General features: G+C 45.3%; 1 protein-coding gene across 3 annotated transcripts in view; it reads left to right on the forward strand.

Annotated features, from left to right (window-relative positions):
- Nucleotides 1-16,057, forward strand: part of MBOAT2 (membrane bound glycerophospholipid O-acyltransferase 2) — a 1,094,556-nt gene that overhangs the window by 1,015,185 nt on the left and 63,314 nt on the right. The gene's annotated exons all lie outside the window — the stretch shown is intronic.

Here is a 16,057-nt window from a genome sequence, read left to right on the forward strand (position 1 = left end):
TTAAAAATACACCATTAGTAAACATTTCCACTTATGTTACTGGATACATATATCCAGAAATTCCAAACTAATAACGGAAAATCACCATAACGTGAAATAGCAAGCGCAAGATCAATCCCAAAGAAAACCAATGGGAACAAGTGAACAGATAAGAGGAATTAAGACCGAGTCAGTCACCCGAAGAGATGACAATTTGGGTAATAAAAAGAAAGGAAATGAAAAAGCAAGAAGACAAGACAGCTAACGTAAAATAATACCACCGAGAAGAAATGCAAAAGAAAAGAAAAGAAATACAGGTCAATAAAGAAAAAGCAACCCAAAACGATGAAAAAGTACCTGAATAAAGTTGCTACAGTGAAATGAATTCTGGAGAAAAAGGGAAGGAAACAATGTGATATCGCAGTCACGCACGACAATCTATATCAGGCACAACCACAAACTAAGGATAAAAAAACTTATCTTACCCCAAAACCGGTGATAATTCCAACCCAGCTGGGTACAAAGTCGCAAAGGCAGGATAATGGGGCAGAAAAATCAAACTGCGATAAAATAGGAAAACAAGGAAGGGACTATATCTGTCAATAATCACCTGAACCGGTATATATTGAACATGGTCCAATTAAACCATGTCGTGGATACAAAATAACGCTCCCCTTACTCAAGGTCCAAAGTACTTATGCCGCAAGTAAAGCGAAGAAACAATCATCCATGGTGCCTAGAACAGGTGTAGAAATGTGGTGTGAAAGCCAAGAAAATAAAAGAAAAGGAAAATAACCATCGACCTCATAGTGGTGAGTGGTAAGTGGTGAGCGTAATACTTACTAAAATTGACGGGTAAAAGAGTTTCCCCAAAACGTATATGTTAGATTCGCAGACAACAATGGTCAAAGGGACAAACACGAGTATGTGTTTCCCATGAATGTCTATGAAAACAAAGAAAAAACACGAAGAAAATCTAGTCAAGACAAAAATCCAAGGTAAATGTCCCAGTCAGGGATCACAATATCATTTCAACAAAAACCTCTGGGGGAATGACTGTACCGGTGAAACTGTAAGGTACTCACTGCAAATAAGAAAATCGGACCCGTCCTGGCAGCAAATGCAATCGTGTCTGAGTGTAAGCGCCCAGAACCAGGAAGTGATAAAGTAGAGTCTAACAACGCGAACACTAGAGCGCGTCTCCAACAATGACCGCGCTACACCGGAAGTATGAAAACAAACAAATAATTGACTAGTGCATATGAAAGGGAATAACAAGGAACATGTATCCAAAAAGAAAGAAGAAAGACCAAACTAGACGAAAAGTACACGGAAGAAAGAGACGACAATTAAAAACCAACACCCAAATAAACAAAACACTGTGTGCCAGAAAAAGAAGAAGAAAAAAAATAAATATGAAACATATAATGGAATCATTTGAAAGCAAAACCCAACTCAAATCCCACAAATCGATCACATATGTAACTGGGTGGAAAAGCCACAGTCACAGCACAAAAAACATAAATACATATAAGTGCTTCGAAACATTGTGTGAAAACTGTTAGTACATTGCTTGACATAAAATCCTGTGCTTGATTCTACAGGATAAACTACGCACAATACAACAATGGTGAAAAAATAATAAGTAGAAATAACAGTACCACGTAGAGTTAAGTCACGAATAGATGAATAAAACAATGGACAATGGAGACTCCCAATATTACACAAGCCAAACTAAACCAACAGACACAAAAAAATAATCACACAAAGGCAATGAAGCCTGCCACATCACATGAAAGTTAAATATAAAATAGCATTAGCTTTAACTGCATGAAATACTGCATCACATCACAAAATGTTAGGGTGTCCAGAAGACGCAGACCATGTTATATATTGCAGTACATGGAATAAAGAATTTCATTAATATCAACATTGAAAGCCGTGCAGAAAATGAAAATAACCAACACAATTGTTCATATAGAAACAAGGTAGTGGACAGTGCATCAATAGAATCAAGCAATGCTGTCCAATAGGTAGTATCAGATATTGTTGAATAAACATATCAAAGGAACAAGTCTCGATGAAAAGGTATTAGGTATCTATATCCAATTTCAGCCAAGGAAATATTGCATCTCGGAATCGAAATTCAGTCCGTACTCCACTGTCTGGAGACGCATAATCCAAGTCGCCTCAGTCCTTCTTAATCTTAATTCCCTGTTACCACCACGGGGATTATGATTAATGGTTTCTATTCCAAAAAATTGGAAGACTTTGCGTGAGCTCTGTGTAGGGCAAGAAGCCGCATGGATAGCTAAAGGATATCTCACATCTTGTTGATGTAAGGCCCTGACATGCTCGCTGATTCTGTCTTTAAGAGCCCTAATGGTACTACCAACATATTGTTTACCACAGGTACACTCGATTATGTAGTTTCGTAGCCTGACTAGCCACCGCACCCTCCCCAGGCCGCCAGCGGTCCCAGGCCACATCCATAACATCTTTCCAGTCCCCCCCCTATCACGGACAAGCAGTCTGGCATGTCTGCCCACAGAGACATAAGCCGCTCAGCCAGACCCCAGGAAAACGGAGGGGGAGCATACACACAAACCAACACCACCGATGAGTCTCCTGTAATATGAGTATATCTGCGAGGACCCGTTTGGCATAGTGAAGGATAGCCCCATGCTTAATTTTATCAAGGGCTTCCCTGACGTTCCAGCTTACCACCCTGAGGGTCTCAGAGGAGATCCGGGCATCACTAGATGAATTGCCATGGAGATCCCCGATGTACAAGGCTGGTGCAGAGGATAATGTGCAATGCAAGCATAGAGGCCTAACAGTACGACAGCGTGGTACAAAAGGGGGTGGTGATGGACGGAGCATCAGAACCAATCAAACACTCACACCCAGTCAACAGATCTGGGTTTGATCCATCACCGTTCTTTAGCCCACTCTGCCACCCCAGTTCAGACATGGCCATATGCAAATCAGTCTGACCCTGTGCCTCATGGGAACAGTCCAGCCCGAACTGCCAAGCCATGCCTTCCCTGGACCGGAAACAAGCTTCCTAGGACCGGCTTCTGGCATTTCGGCCGTCTTCAGCCAGGCTTGCTTGAATCCAGTGGCAAAGTGAGCAAGGGACTCACGTCTGAGCATACCCTGCCAACTTATGGGGAACAAAGTGGTACAAAAGGGGGTGGTGATGGACGGAGCAACAGAACCAATCAAACACTCACACCCAGTCAACAGATGCCCAGACGTGATCAGGAACAGGAAGCCTGAGCATGTACCTGACCAGGCTGTGTAATGCAGCCTGGTAGGAACATGCAAAGTGCGTGTGTACTGTTTCGTCCCATGAGGGCCGGCCAAAAAGTTCATGTGCACTTAGGGAGTGCACACCACTCATCCCCTGCTCTTGCCAGCCCCAGCCCGCCACCCCACTGACTACAATAGGGAAAATAAAATTATATTAACTATGTTATTATCATTTTATTTTCCCTATTGAGCAGGGGGGCGACGCTCCTCCGCCTTAGCCGAGGAGCTGCCACTGCTTTGATGTATATCATCCCTACGCTGAGTTTGGTTCTCATACACCAGTTTTCCATCTTAACCCACAGAAAGGTTTCAGTCATTGCATGAAGGTGGGGTCTGAGTTGTGCAAGTTCTAAGGCTGACCAATAGCAGTCTATATGCAGAAGGCAGAGTCCCTCGGATTCTATTGAAACATGCAGTTTGGCCATTTTAAGTCTAGTTTTTGCCGTTTCGGAGATTAATCTTCCACAACTGGGACAGTGTGTGTTGTAGGAATGTGTAAGGGAAGCATGGCAAAGATATAGGTCGGAAGAGGCATTATGTTCATCTCAATTGTTTGAAAGTTTCCCCATATAGAGGATCCTCCCAATAATTGGGCCAAGGTTGTCTTGCATTATATTGTTAAGGGTCTACTGACTCGTATCCCCGGGTATTTAAGACTGTTAAAGGTCCAACTAAAATGTGAGGCTCTTAGCGATGCCTTAGTAGTGACTGAGCTTGTAGGGAGGGCTTCGCATTTACTCCAGTTAGTGGTATCCTGAGAAAAAAGAGAATTTTGATATCAGGTCAGTTAATGCAGCATTTAAGTTACTCGGGTCAAAGTGTTACTAGGATGTCATCTGCATATAGAAGCGCCTTGTGCTTCCCACCTGGCATGTGTATTCCTTTAATAGGGAGCACACTTGTCTTGTTCCTCTTTGGATTCTTCTCGGTGACAAGGGAAGCCATTGCATGCTCTACAAGTTTAGCCTACATTTGCCAATAGTCTTGTTTCCTGTCTACTAGGGTGGCAAACTTGTTTTCCAATCTATCCAGTCTGTTCTCTGCTTTCAGCAGACGGGTGTTGAATGTCACAATGTCCAACCTCAACTAAGATAACTCTGAGGTAGTTTTCATTGTGTTATCCTCTATGGTTGCCACTGAGGATTTGAGTGTCATGGATTCCATCAAGATTGCTTCTAGTGCAGGGTCTTGGGCAATGCTGTCTTTTGACAATGGAGGCTTAGTGGCTTTTCCAGCCACTGCGTCCCCAAAGAGTAGTTGTCCAGCTGATTTCTTTATGTGGGTGCAGTGAGTTGACCAGTGGTTCTCCTTATAGTGATTGCTTGGAATATGCTGAATTTGTGACTTCCCGGCAACTCAATCAATCAATCAATCAGGGAATTTTAAAGCGTGCTACTCACCCGCGAGTGTCAGCTGAAGAGCCAGGTCTTGAGGCTCTTTCAGAAGATCTGCAGAGTAGGGGAGCATCTGATGTTGACTGGGAGCTCGTTCCAGTCCTTGGCTGCGACGTAGGAGAATGCCCTTCCACCTGCTCTGGTTCTGTGGATGCGCAGGGTTTCTGCTAGGGCGAGGTCGGCGGAGCGGAGGTTTCTGTTGGGTACCTGGAAAGAGAACCTTTCGTTGAGGTATGTAGGTCTGATGTTGTGGAGGGATTTGTAGGTGTGGGTGCGTAGCTTGAAGGTTACTCTCTTCTCGATGGGGACCCAGTGTTGGTCTCGCAGGTGTTGGGTCATGTGCTCACGTTGAGGGGTGCCGAGGATGAGTCTGGCCGCAGAGTTCTCTATGGTCTGGAGTTTGTGGCAGGGATTTGTTGGTTACAGCGTAGAGGGCGTTTCCGTAGTGCAGTCTGCTAGTTACGAGTGCATGGGTGACGGTCTTCCTGGTTTAAGGGGGATCCGCTTGAAGGTGATATGGAGGGAGTTGAAGCAGGTAAAGGCAATGACGTTGATCTGGTGAGTCATGGTGAGGGAGGAGTCGAGAATGATGCCGTGGTTTGGGGCATGGTCAGTAGGGGTGGGTGGATTTCCAAGGGCAGAGGGCAACCAGGTGTTGTCCCAGGTGATGGGGGAGGGTCTGAGGACGAGGACCTCGGTCTTCTCCGAGATGAGCTTTAGGCAGCTGCTGATCATCCAGGCTGCAACGTCTTTCATTCCTTCCTGGAAGCTGAGTCTGGTGTCTTTGGGGTTCTTCGTGATGGAGAGGATGAGCTGGGTGTTGTCGGAATAGGATACTATGCCGAGTCCATGCTGTCTTGACGATGGAGGCGAGGGTGGCCATGTAGATGTTGAAGAGCGCTGGGCTGAGCGATGATCCTTGGGGTACTCCGCAGTCGATCTCTGTGGGTTCGGAGAGGAAGGGTGGGAGTCTGATCCTTTGGGTTCTGCCGGTGAAAAAGGAGCAGATCCAGTCGAGGGCGGTTCCCCGTATGCCGGTGTCGTGGAGTCTGGCTGCGAGAGTGAGGTGGGAGACAGTGTCAATGGCTGCGGAGAGGTCTAGCGGAATAAGGGCCGCAGTGTGGCCCTGGTCTAAGTGCGTGCGGATGTCGTCTCGGAGTGCAGTCTCGGTGCTGTGCTTGCTGCGAAAGCCGGACTGGGAAGAGTCGAGGATGGCCTTCTCTTCGATGAAGGCCGTAAGCTGGGCGTTGACGATGGTAGTTTTTCTGGTCCCTCGGGTCTGCCGAGGGTTTCATGAGGAGGGGCTAGACTTCTGCCCGCTTCAAGTCGAAGGGGAAGATGCCGGATTCGAAGCTGGTGTTAATGATGCGGCGTAGCTCGGGTGCTATGGCAGCGGCTGTTCTGTGGAAGATGTGCAGTTGGCAGGGGTCTGTGAGGGCTCCTGAGTGGGTGCTCTTCATGGTTGTGGTGGTGTCTTCGGTGGTAACTCGTGTCCAGGTGGTGATGGTGGGGTGGCTGTCATCGCTGGAAGGGAGGGTGACTCCTGGAGACTGTTAGCTGAAATTGTCGTAGAGGGCCTTGATTTGCAGGTGGTAGTAGGAGCCGAGCTTATTGCAGAGCTTCTGGGAGGGTGTGACGTCTGTGGGTTCTCTGGGGGGTTTGGTGAATTGCTGGATGATGAAGAGTTCCTTTGAGATGCTGGAGTTGGTGAGGATTTTGTTCCGGATGAAGGTCCTCATAGTGGATCTCATGAGTTGGTGGTATTCTGTCATGGCGTTCTTGTAAGTGGTCTGGTCTTCGGTGGTTTTGCTGTTTCTCCATCGTTTTTCGAGACGTCTGCAGGAGCGTCTAGCTTCTTGGAGGTGAGTGGTGAACTAGGTGGCATTCAGGGGGTGTTGTCTGTCGGGGTTGCGGAGGGGTGCGAGCTTGTCTGCGCAGCTGGTAATCCAGAGGTGTAGTTCCTTGGCTGCAGTGTTGGCATCAGTCATGGTGGAGGGGGTGGATAAGGGTGGAGATAAGGTTCCCCTCTGTGACCTTGCTCCAATTTCTTCATGGCGGGCGCAGAGTGGGCTTGTGAGCGGTGGTGGTGTTGAAAGAGAAGTGTACGCAGTGGTGGTCTGTCCTTAGGGGCTTCGAGGTGTGGCTGAAGTGGATGTTGGTCCCTCCTGCGAAGATGGGGTCGAGGGTGTGTCCTGCCTTGTGGGTGGGGGTGGTGACGAGCTGCTTCAGTCTGAGGTTGGAGAGGTTGTCCAGGAGGGCGGTGGAGCCGGGGTTGCTGCGGTTGTGGAGATGAAAGTTCAGGTCTCCGATGAGTATGTAGTCCGATGAGGCGATGGCGTGGGGTGTGATGAGGTCAGCAATGGTACTAGTGAAAGAAGCGCGAGGCCCAGGGGGTCTGTAGGCGAGGGTGCTGCGAAGTGTGGTTCTAGGGCTGTTCTGGATCTGGAAGTGAAGGTGTTCGGTGGTGGTGGTGGAGGAGGAGGAGTTGCTTGTGCTGGAGATGGGGAGTCGGAGGGAGCTCTTGTGTGTGATGGCGAGTCCTCCTCCTGGGCGGTGGGGGCGGTCTTTCCTCTGGATCTTGTATCCGTTAGGGATGGCGGTGGCGATGTCGGGGGCGGAGGAGATGTTGGTCCAGGTTTCTGTGAAGAAGACGACGTCTGGTGAGAGGGTGTTGAGGAGGTCCCAGATCTCTACGGAATGTCTGTGCAGGGAGCGCACATTGAGGATGCACTTCAGGGCTTCGGTGGGGCGGGCGTCGGCGTGGGTGCAGCTGTCGTGGGGGTGCTGTGGATGGTGAAGAATTGTCGGCAGGAGAACTGGCCGTGGGTAGTGTTTGGCGTGGATAGCTGGCAGTTGTTGTTGCTTCCGGGGTTGAGTGCGAGGAGGGCAGCTGAGTCGTAGCGGTGGATGGTCGGAGATCCAGGGTCCATGACGCGGGCCGCGGTCGAGTCACGGACAGGAGCAGACGGGCTTGCCTTTGGCGGTCCAGCAGCACGACCGCACAGCGGCCGCCATTAAATGGGGCAGGGGGAAGGGAGTCGCAGATGGGAGGCTAGAGCAGGGATTGGCAGGGGGGAGGAGCCGCCGGGGCAGCGCCAGCGGGAAAGAGAACGGGAAACGGGCAGGAAGGAGCAACAAGGCAACACAAAATACAGGCAATAAGGCAACAAAAAATACAGAGCTGGCAGAATAACAGGGAATACAGAGATGGCACTAAAAAGCCATAACGAGAATGGCACTAAAAATAGGACACAGATACCGAGGGACAGATCGTGCACAACACATTCCAGGCAGAAGTGCAAACACCTACCAGAACTGAGCACTGCAAGGGCAGCGGCAGCGGCACAGCGACGGAGCTGCAGAGGGAGAGAGCAGGTCCCTGGCCAGGAGGTCAGAGGTCCTGCTCGTGCTCCCTTGCAGCGGCCGCCATTAAATAGGGCAGGTGGAGGGATACGCAGCTGGGAGACGGGAGCTGGGAGCGGTGGGGGAAGGGGCCGCGGGAGCAGCAGCGGCGGGAAACAGAACGGGAAACGGGTAGGAAGGAGCAATAAGGCAAAAAAGCATCACAGAATACAGGCAATGAGACAACAAAAAAATACAGAGCTGGCACAAAAACAGGGAATACAGAGATGGCACTAAACAGCAATGAAGAGAATGGCACTAAAAACAGGGCACAGATACCAAGGGACAGAACACAGTCCAGGCAGAGGTGCGAACACCTACCAGAACCGAGCACTGCAAGGGCAGGGGCAGTGGCACAGCAGCGGAATTGCAGAGGGAGAGCAGGTCCCTGGCAGGAGGTCAGAGGTCCTGCTCAATCGCCGCCATATGTCTTAAGAAGAAGGTGTGGCTGGATCCGCATATATATATATCGCTTGTGCAAATTGCTTACCACTAATCTACTCCTAGGGCTTAAGTAGGGAAAGTCAGGCAATTGGTGAGGTATAGTGGGCTTCTGTTGTGCTAAATGGGCATCTAAGCAGCTTCGCTGGACCATACGCGCCTTAATAGAAGTGTGCGATCTCCAGAATCAAATTGTTGCTTGAGAGTACAGTGTTTGCAGGGGAGGGTAGTCACAAGTCATGTTGCCAGAACATTTCTGCCAATGTCACTTGGATTGCGTGGTTTGTGATTCTAGCTGTCTTTTGTTAGATACCCCTTTTCTATGTGTGTACAGTTAGTTGGGGGCTTTTCATAGAGGTTGCAGTTGGTACATCTCAGGCATTTCTGTGGGGCAACAAAATCTTACCGTTAGGCATTCATCAGGCACCATCTACGTGTGACTCTGCTGTTGAAAATCTGGTATAGGAATGGTAAGTTATGCCTGTCTTCTGGTTCTTGGTCTGCCTCCAGAAGCACATAGGCGAGGAGTCGAAGAGCTCCAATCTCTCAGAGATGTAGCGTTCTTGATCCTTCCCTGATTTCACTATTAGGGGTTCCAACAGTGGATTGGAGCGGGTGGGCGCTCCACTTTACAGGTCATCAAGCCAGGTTTGTAGTGTCTTCCATTGCATTTACTACCACACCGGAAGTTAGACTACCAATGCTAGGCCTCTCTCTATATGTCTACAGGCTGCAGTGGATCGTGGCACTCGGGCCTCTGAGGCCACAGATCCCTGCTGGGACACCATGAGCAGCCTTGATTAGTGCCTTCACTGGCACTGAGTTTCCTGTGTGTCTGCCTCGTCCCCTGCGGATCTTCATGCCCACAAGTGTCAGTGGGTCCTTTTGAAGAACCAGGCTGAATTAGGCCTGGCGGCGCAGGGTACGCCTGAAATCTTCTGAATTCGCCTGCTTAATTGTACAGAGACACGGAACACTCTGTTGGCATAGGAACTTCAATTTATTAGCTGCAGCTAGGTACAGTTGTCCTAGAAGTACATCAGTGGTAGGTTCTCAGGAGACTGCCACCTCAATCCGTGGCTCACAGTCTTTTATAGCGCTTAAATCCCCTAAAGCAACAACGCCCTCAATGTGCAAAAAAGAAAACATGTCATCCACTAGCAAACATTTCTTTTACAAATACAGGATAACAGGTAATAGAAATTCCTTCCCTAGGGTTGTGTTCTCTACCTGACCCTATAGGCCAGGTGGCATGAGCATTCCTAAGTTTAATTAATTTACAACAGGACGTGTTTGCGTGATGCAGGTGGTGATTCGTAAAACAAAGAGAAGGCAGAGAAGGATCACCAAGGGTCAATAGATGGTTATCACGGAAATTAGTTGCTTCGAGCCGGGTCCCAGAATGTACCTTGCTCAGAGGAAAAGGAAAAAGGTCATTTAACATGTTACAGTTCAGAGTACGAAGAAACGCTACGAAGGTCGTCGGTGCCTGAGTGAGGGCAACATCACAATGGTGTCAATACGCAAGATGGAGCCGTAATCAAATTTCCTCAGACCCTCCTTTTGCCATTACTCAGGCAAATCCTAATTCATTGCTAGGTGAGCATTTTCCATTCTACACATTTCATTTAAGCAGGTATATGTAAGCTATCAACAGGGATACAAAGAGAACAAAGCATCGAGTCATAATTAACATTCAGATAGCAGAAGAAAAGTAATGACCATTATTACAAACAGGATTATCATTTTTTCAAAACCCTAGGCAAAAGCAAATCCTAAAATTATTTAGCGAACCTTTTTAGGGCTCTTATGCATTTCAGTGACTATTGTATACTCAGGTGAAACAGTGGCGATCCTTATTAATGCTCTCAGGTGAAATGGGGATACTCTTCAACAGAGGATAGACTTCATTCTGCTTTTACTAAACAGAATACTATTCTAAAACAATGCCAGCAAAACAATAAGAATCAGTCTCCTAACACCCATTATATGCAATTGCACGGGAACCGCTTGTGCAACCATAACTATGCCAAAGTCCGTTCTAAGCCTCTGGTAGGCTTCTATCGTCCATCAAATCTGCTTCTGTTGTTTTCTTCCGCATTGGGCCTCTTCATTCAGGCCTTCCATGAAAATAGTGCTTCTCAGTATCCGTTGGAGTGCCCTCCTGGCAAACACTCACAGCTCACTCGAAAGTCTCAATGTCTGAAGGCAGTGCACCAATATATTTCCTCTGCGGCAGGCACTACAGATATTGTGCTCTTCGTTGATCATGGGCACAGATCATCTCGTGCAGACCCAAGTACTATTAATCGGAAAGAGCAACAGACTTTCACGCTCAGCAACACTTTCAGGCTCCAACACTCGCTATTCAGTGTCAGAGGATGTTTGGGCTCCTCTTTCATTTAATTTTCCTTTCATCATGTAGTGCCTTAGATCCTCCGGTGCACTGCCCTTCCGTTGGATCAAAGAAAAGGGAGGGGGGGGTGGCCAAAACTCAGGCCAAGGGGCTCAAGGGACTGCACACTGTCAGAGGTTACCAGCACATGACAGGTAGAAAACTGAAGCCTCAAACCAGCCCTGCCATCAACAACAGGAATCCTTCTCTTTCGCTCTTTTACACTGAAACTCTGGTTTTGTGATGTCCAACGTCTGATGGAGCAAGTACGATGCTTTGGAGATACCATTGATGGCGCGCTGGCGATCGCTGTCCAGCCTTGCTACTTTCTGGGTGCTGGGACTGTAGGGTCAAGACGTCCGCCTTTCATCTGTAGCTGTCACTGATGGGAATTAGGCTTAATTCAATGTTCTGCAGGTTATTATGACTTAATTCCCGCAGAATCTAGTGACGTAGGAAATGTGACACAGTTGTTAGTTTCCTTCAGTTTAGTATAAAAACAGTTCATTGTATTTAACAATAGGACTGCAGGCAGGTGGCCTGCAATCTTCAAGGGAGTGGCCAGAAGCCATGGGACAACTCTGGTTTAGAATGCACTGTCACTCTCATAAGATGCAAAGGCAAAGGCAGTACTTCTAATCCAGGGGTCTCCAATGAGTAGCTCGGGAGCCACGAGTAGCTCGCCAGTACCTTCAAAGTAACTCTCTGAGGTGAAGTTAAGCCCAGAATCAATTTCAGAGTAGGTGCCTATTAAAGAAGGCAGCACTGATCATCTCAAGACCCTAAGAGTGGCAGTCAGCCAAACGTATCACAGTAAATCATACTAACACTCAAACACACAGTGTGCCAGCCTATAGGATCTGCTACATGACAGTCTGTGTCCAATCTCAATATAATTAAGCCACAAGGAGATTGACCATGTTGCAGTCTCTCCTTTATCAGTCACAACATGTGTGTCAACAGTGCACCATCAAAAAGGTATGGCAGCAGTAGCCTGAGCTGTAATCAGTGCTGACCCACCAAAATGTGGGACTGCAGGAGTCGGAGTGAAAATGTGTCAGTTTAGATGCATGATCAGCTCAAAACCTGAGGAGAACAGGGTATGATACAGACCAGAGAAAACTAAGAGACTTTTAGAACAGATCACCATATTATATGCTCCTAATAGAGAAAGAGGTTGCTCCAAGGGGAGTGTGAAAAAAAAAGAAAGTGCTCATGAGGTAAGACAGATATAAAGGAGGGGAATCCAAAAGGCAAATTCAATAACCAATCAATTAAACAGTCTGGTATCATTAGTAAAACTGGACGTGGTTCATAGTGGCACCAGTTTTATAGATTGGCCAGTCACTTAAGGATTTACAAATATTCATTTCATGATTTTCTAATGGGATAAACATCTCTTAAATTACTACATCTGTGTGTTCCTACATTCCTTATCTAGAACACCTCAAAAGGGGAATCGCATGATACAAATTATCAGGGGCATGCAGATACCTCCCTTTTTATAATTGTGCAGCAAATGCACCATGCAATACACAGGCTAAACAATATCTCCTCATGATCACTGAGAATACCTGTCACCCTAGTCTAATAATTCTTAGGTCTCTGGTTTCTGATCTACAATGTTTTCTTTCCCTAGTCACCTGTCCGGAGGGGGCACTATACCCACTTAAAATCACAATCCTGCTACTCAGGACAGCAAATAAGAAACTCTTGGTGTCTCTTATGACTACATGTAGAAGTGCAATATCATAAGGAAAGTTAGGTCACCTTTAGCAAGAGCCACAGATTCATAGTTCATCCTTAGGGTCTAATCAGGGAACATCAATCTAGGCTGCTCGTCCCTTAAAGGAAGGAGCAGTAACAAGAATAACTGCAGGTGACACACTTTTAATCCTGTATATCTCTTTTGTTTATTTTTTTTTAATACCATTATAGCCAAATAGACATGCACTGGTGAAGTGTTGTCTGTCATATTCACAGCATGAAATATCATATCTGTGAAATTTAGTAACCAGAACAAGTCCAACCAACTGTTCCGTAGCGATGGGCATCGTCATGACCATCCCCTCACAACACAGGGGAGCTTGTAACAGTATTAAAAGCAAAAGCGTAAACACAACGCAAAAACAAAAAAAAGTGCATAAAATAAAACACACATGCCAAGCCATCAAGTATACTTGCTGTATACCAAGCACAGAAAGCATAGACAAATTTCAATATCATATGTAAATGAACGGTGATGCACAACACTATGTCATGCACTTTATGCACAATGAACCTGCAACTCAACAACTAATATTCTGGCCTGCTTAATTTGTCAGGCTGCACAGAAATAAACACAAACATTTCTTTCCAAAGAAGTTATGCAAAAACACATCTGTTTCAACACACAGCTGACAGCACCCTCCTTTTTGCAATTTGCACATTGATTAGGTCCCACAGGGACATATGGAACACTCGTTCCACCACCTCATGATATGGACCATCGCTGTTTTGTTGGCTGTTAACCCCTGCTTTTTCACTACTCCTCTTCACCTACTGTAACATTCTCAGTCCTTTCTAGTCTTCTCTCACCCTGATTTCCTGCCTATAGCCATTCAGGGCGCTCATTTCACCATTATTCCTTCACAACTGACAAAAAATACAAACCTAGTGGTACTTAACTGTAACCATCTTGTCAACTTTGCAATGACTAAAACATGTAAGCATGTTAAGCCACCTTAATTTTAACTGTCTAAAAGGAAAACATTTTTACAGACACTCTGTGTTCCCTTGTGCCACAATTCCTCCTGTGAAAAATGAATCTTAATTTGCTGATCGTTTTTACCTAGGCATGTAGCCCACAAAATTCTAAGAAAGAGCTTCATCTTACTTTTTGTCTGAGGCTAATGCCACATTTGTTAAATGAAGGCAACTACGTGGACATTACTTTTCAAAAACAGAAATACCAATGTATCATTTTCTTCTCAGCACCCCTTTTTTTCATTTTGTCTTGAACAATATGGGAACAGACAGGGCTCCGTAACGATTCTCGGCTGTCCTATCTTATCAGAAAAGCTAAAAATAGCACCTCAGCACGGAACCAGCCACTGCGAGCACTCCTGGCCCCCACCTCTTTCCAAGGCTCTCCTGCTGCAAGCATTACACATGTTCATGTCAGAGAAGCTTTCTAAGCAGTGATTTCACCTCCTGGTTTACTCGCTCCTATTTCTAGCCCCCACCTTACAGGCTTCAAGGTCAAAATCTGCCTTCAATTTCTGCATCGCATTCTGCTCTCTTTAGCCCTGTCTCTCCTCACCCTGAAGCTTGTCACAGACAAAAAACCTTTCCTATCTCTTCCTAACCTGCAATAATTAACCCTATTTAAAAACACATGTTATATATATATTGCTTCTTTTAGGGGCTACAATTTATTTCTATTTTTAAATTATTAAAACATTTACTGTGAATAACTCACAGAACATAATAACATAACATACTAGCTTTAGAACAAATGTTTGTTACTACCCTATGCAACGGTACTTAGTTAATCAACCTTAAAAGGATGAATGTCTCAGTAGGTCTAGCTAGAGTTAGAACCTTCAATCTTGATATTAAACTCAAACCTCTGCACTGGGCACATTGGCTCACTGAGACATTAAAAGCAACCCCAAATGGGAACAACCTGCAAATTTGAATTATACCTAAATATATGCATTTACTAAGGCACTTTAAAGCTATTGTAAAGGGCAAGAATGCTGTTTAAATAGTCTATTTTACCCAATTTCGACTTTGATATTTGGGGCACTTAAAAATAAATATCCTATAATTGTGCTACATATTAATCATCCTCAGAATGTTCTTTACAGATTGCAGATATTGGATATTAGACATATCGCTAGCAAATCCTTTAGAAAAATGAGTTTTTTAAAGCCTGCGCCAAGTGAAATTCCATATACAAATGTCCTCATTATGCAGTACAACACAACTTAAATTAAAACCAAGAATATTCTTATAAAAATGCTTAAAGAGAGGAAACCCTTAATTGAAATGTCTTCCTGTAATACAAAATAATGAACCTTAGTTTTGGAACCTTTTTAAAACAACATTTTGAAATGCAAAGTTTCACCCGTGTTCAACTGAGGGCGAAGTCCTGGCTGAGTAAACATTCCTGTCTATTAGAGCTGCTTGCTTAGCGACAATAAAAGCTTGTCTCTCAGTGTTGTAACATGAGCACGGTGGCAGTCTTTTTCAAACTAAGACATATCAATGTGTGTTGCGTTTGAGTTCAGCAAAAATGTATTCAGCTGAAGTGTTTGCCTGTTAATACCTAATACAATGTATGTAAGTAAAAAAAATACTATAAGTTTATTTTTCTACAAAACACACAATTTCGTTTTTGAGGCCATTGCATTCCTAGTGAATGTGAATGTGATTTTTTTTTTTTTAGGCATTTAACAGTTTGTACATGTGCATAGTTGCTTACTCTATAAATTATATAGCAACATATAGCTATTTAGCATATCACATGGTTCAGTTCTGGATTTTTATTTAATTTCTACTTAATATTAATTAACTGACATTTTGCTTAACAGACTGAAAACATCAAGAAAAACCACAAACACACATTGAGCTCATTTCAGACATAAACAGAAAGGGGTCAAACACTCAGGACACATACATTTAACCCACAGAAACACACATTTAACCCACAGATCAACACTTAGGACAGAAACAAAGGACAGCCCACAGACTGTACTTAAACCAAAACATTTGTAAATACTAGTTGCAAGTCATATTTACAAGAAACGCTTCTTAATAGTGTTCCAAAAGACTGCAAAAAAAAACCAGCCCAACAGACTGCTATATGTCCAAGAAGCCAAAATACACTCCATTCATAAGATTGCGCAGAACAAAGGATCCTTGTATGTATTATGTCCATATTTTAATTCCCTGGGGATACAGAATCACCAAGGAAGAAATATGTTTTTATACCTAAACCTATTTAGGTATTCCCTCAAGGGAGCCGGCTAATTTAATTCACATAGTTCCAACCGGAGGAATTGGACAAGAGTCCTCCAGCCGGGAATCCCTATCACAACCAAAACAACAAAAACTTTCTAAACTTACTCAGACCAGGCATCGTTAT

This window comes from Triturus cristatus, chromosome 6 (genome assembly GCF_964204655.1).
Source record: "Triturus cristatus chromosome 6, aTriCri1.1, whole genome shotgun sequence".
Taxonomy (NCBI): Eukaryota; Metazoa; Chordata; class Amphibia; order Caudata; family Salamandridae; genus Triturus; species Triturus cristatus.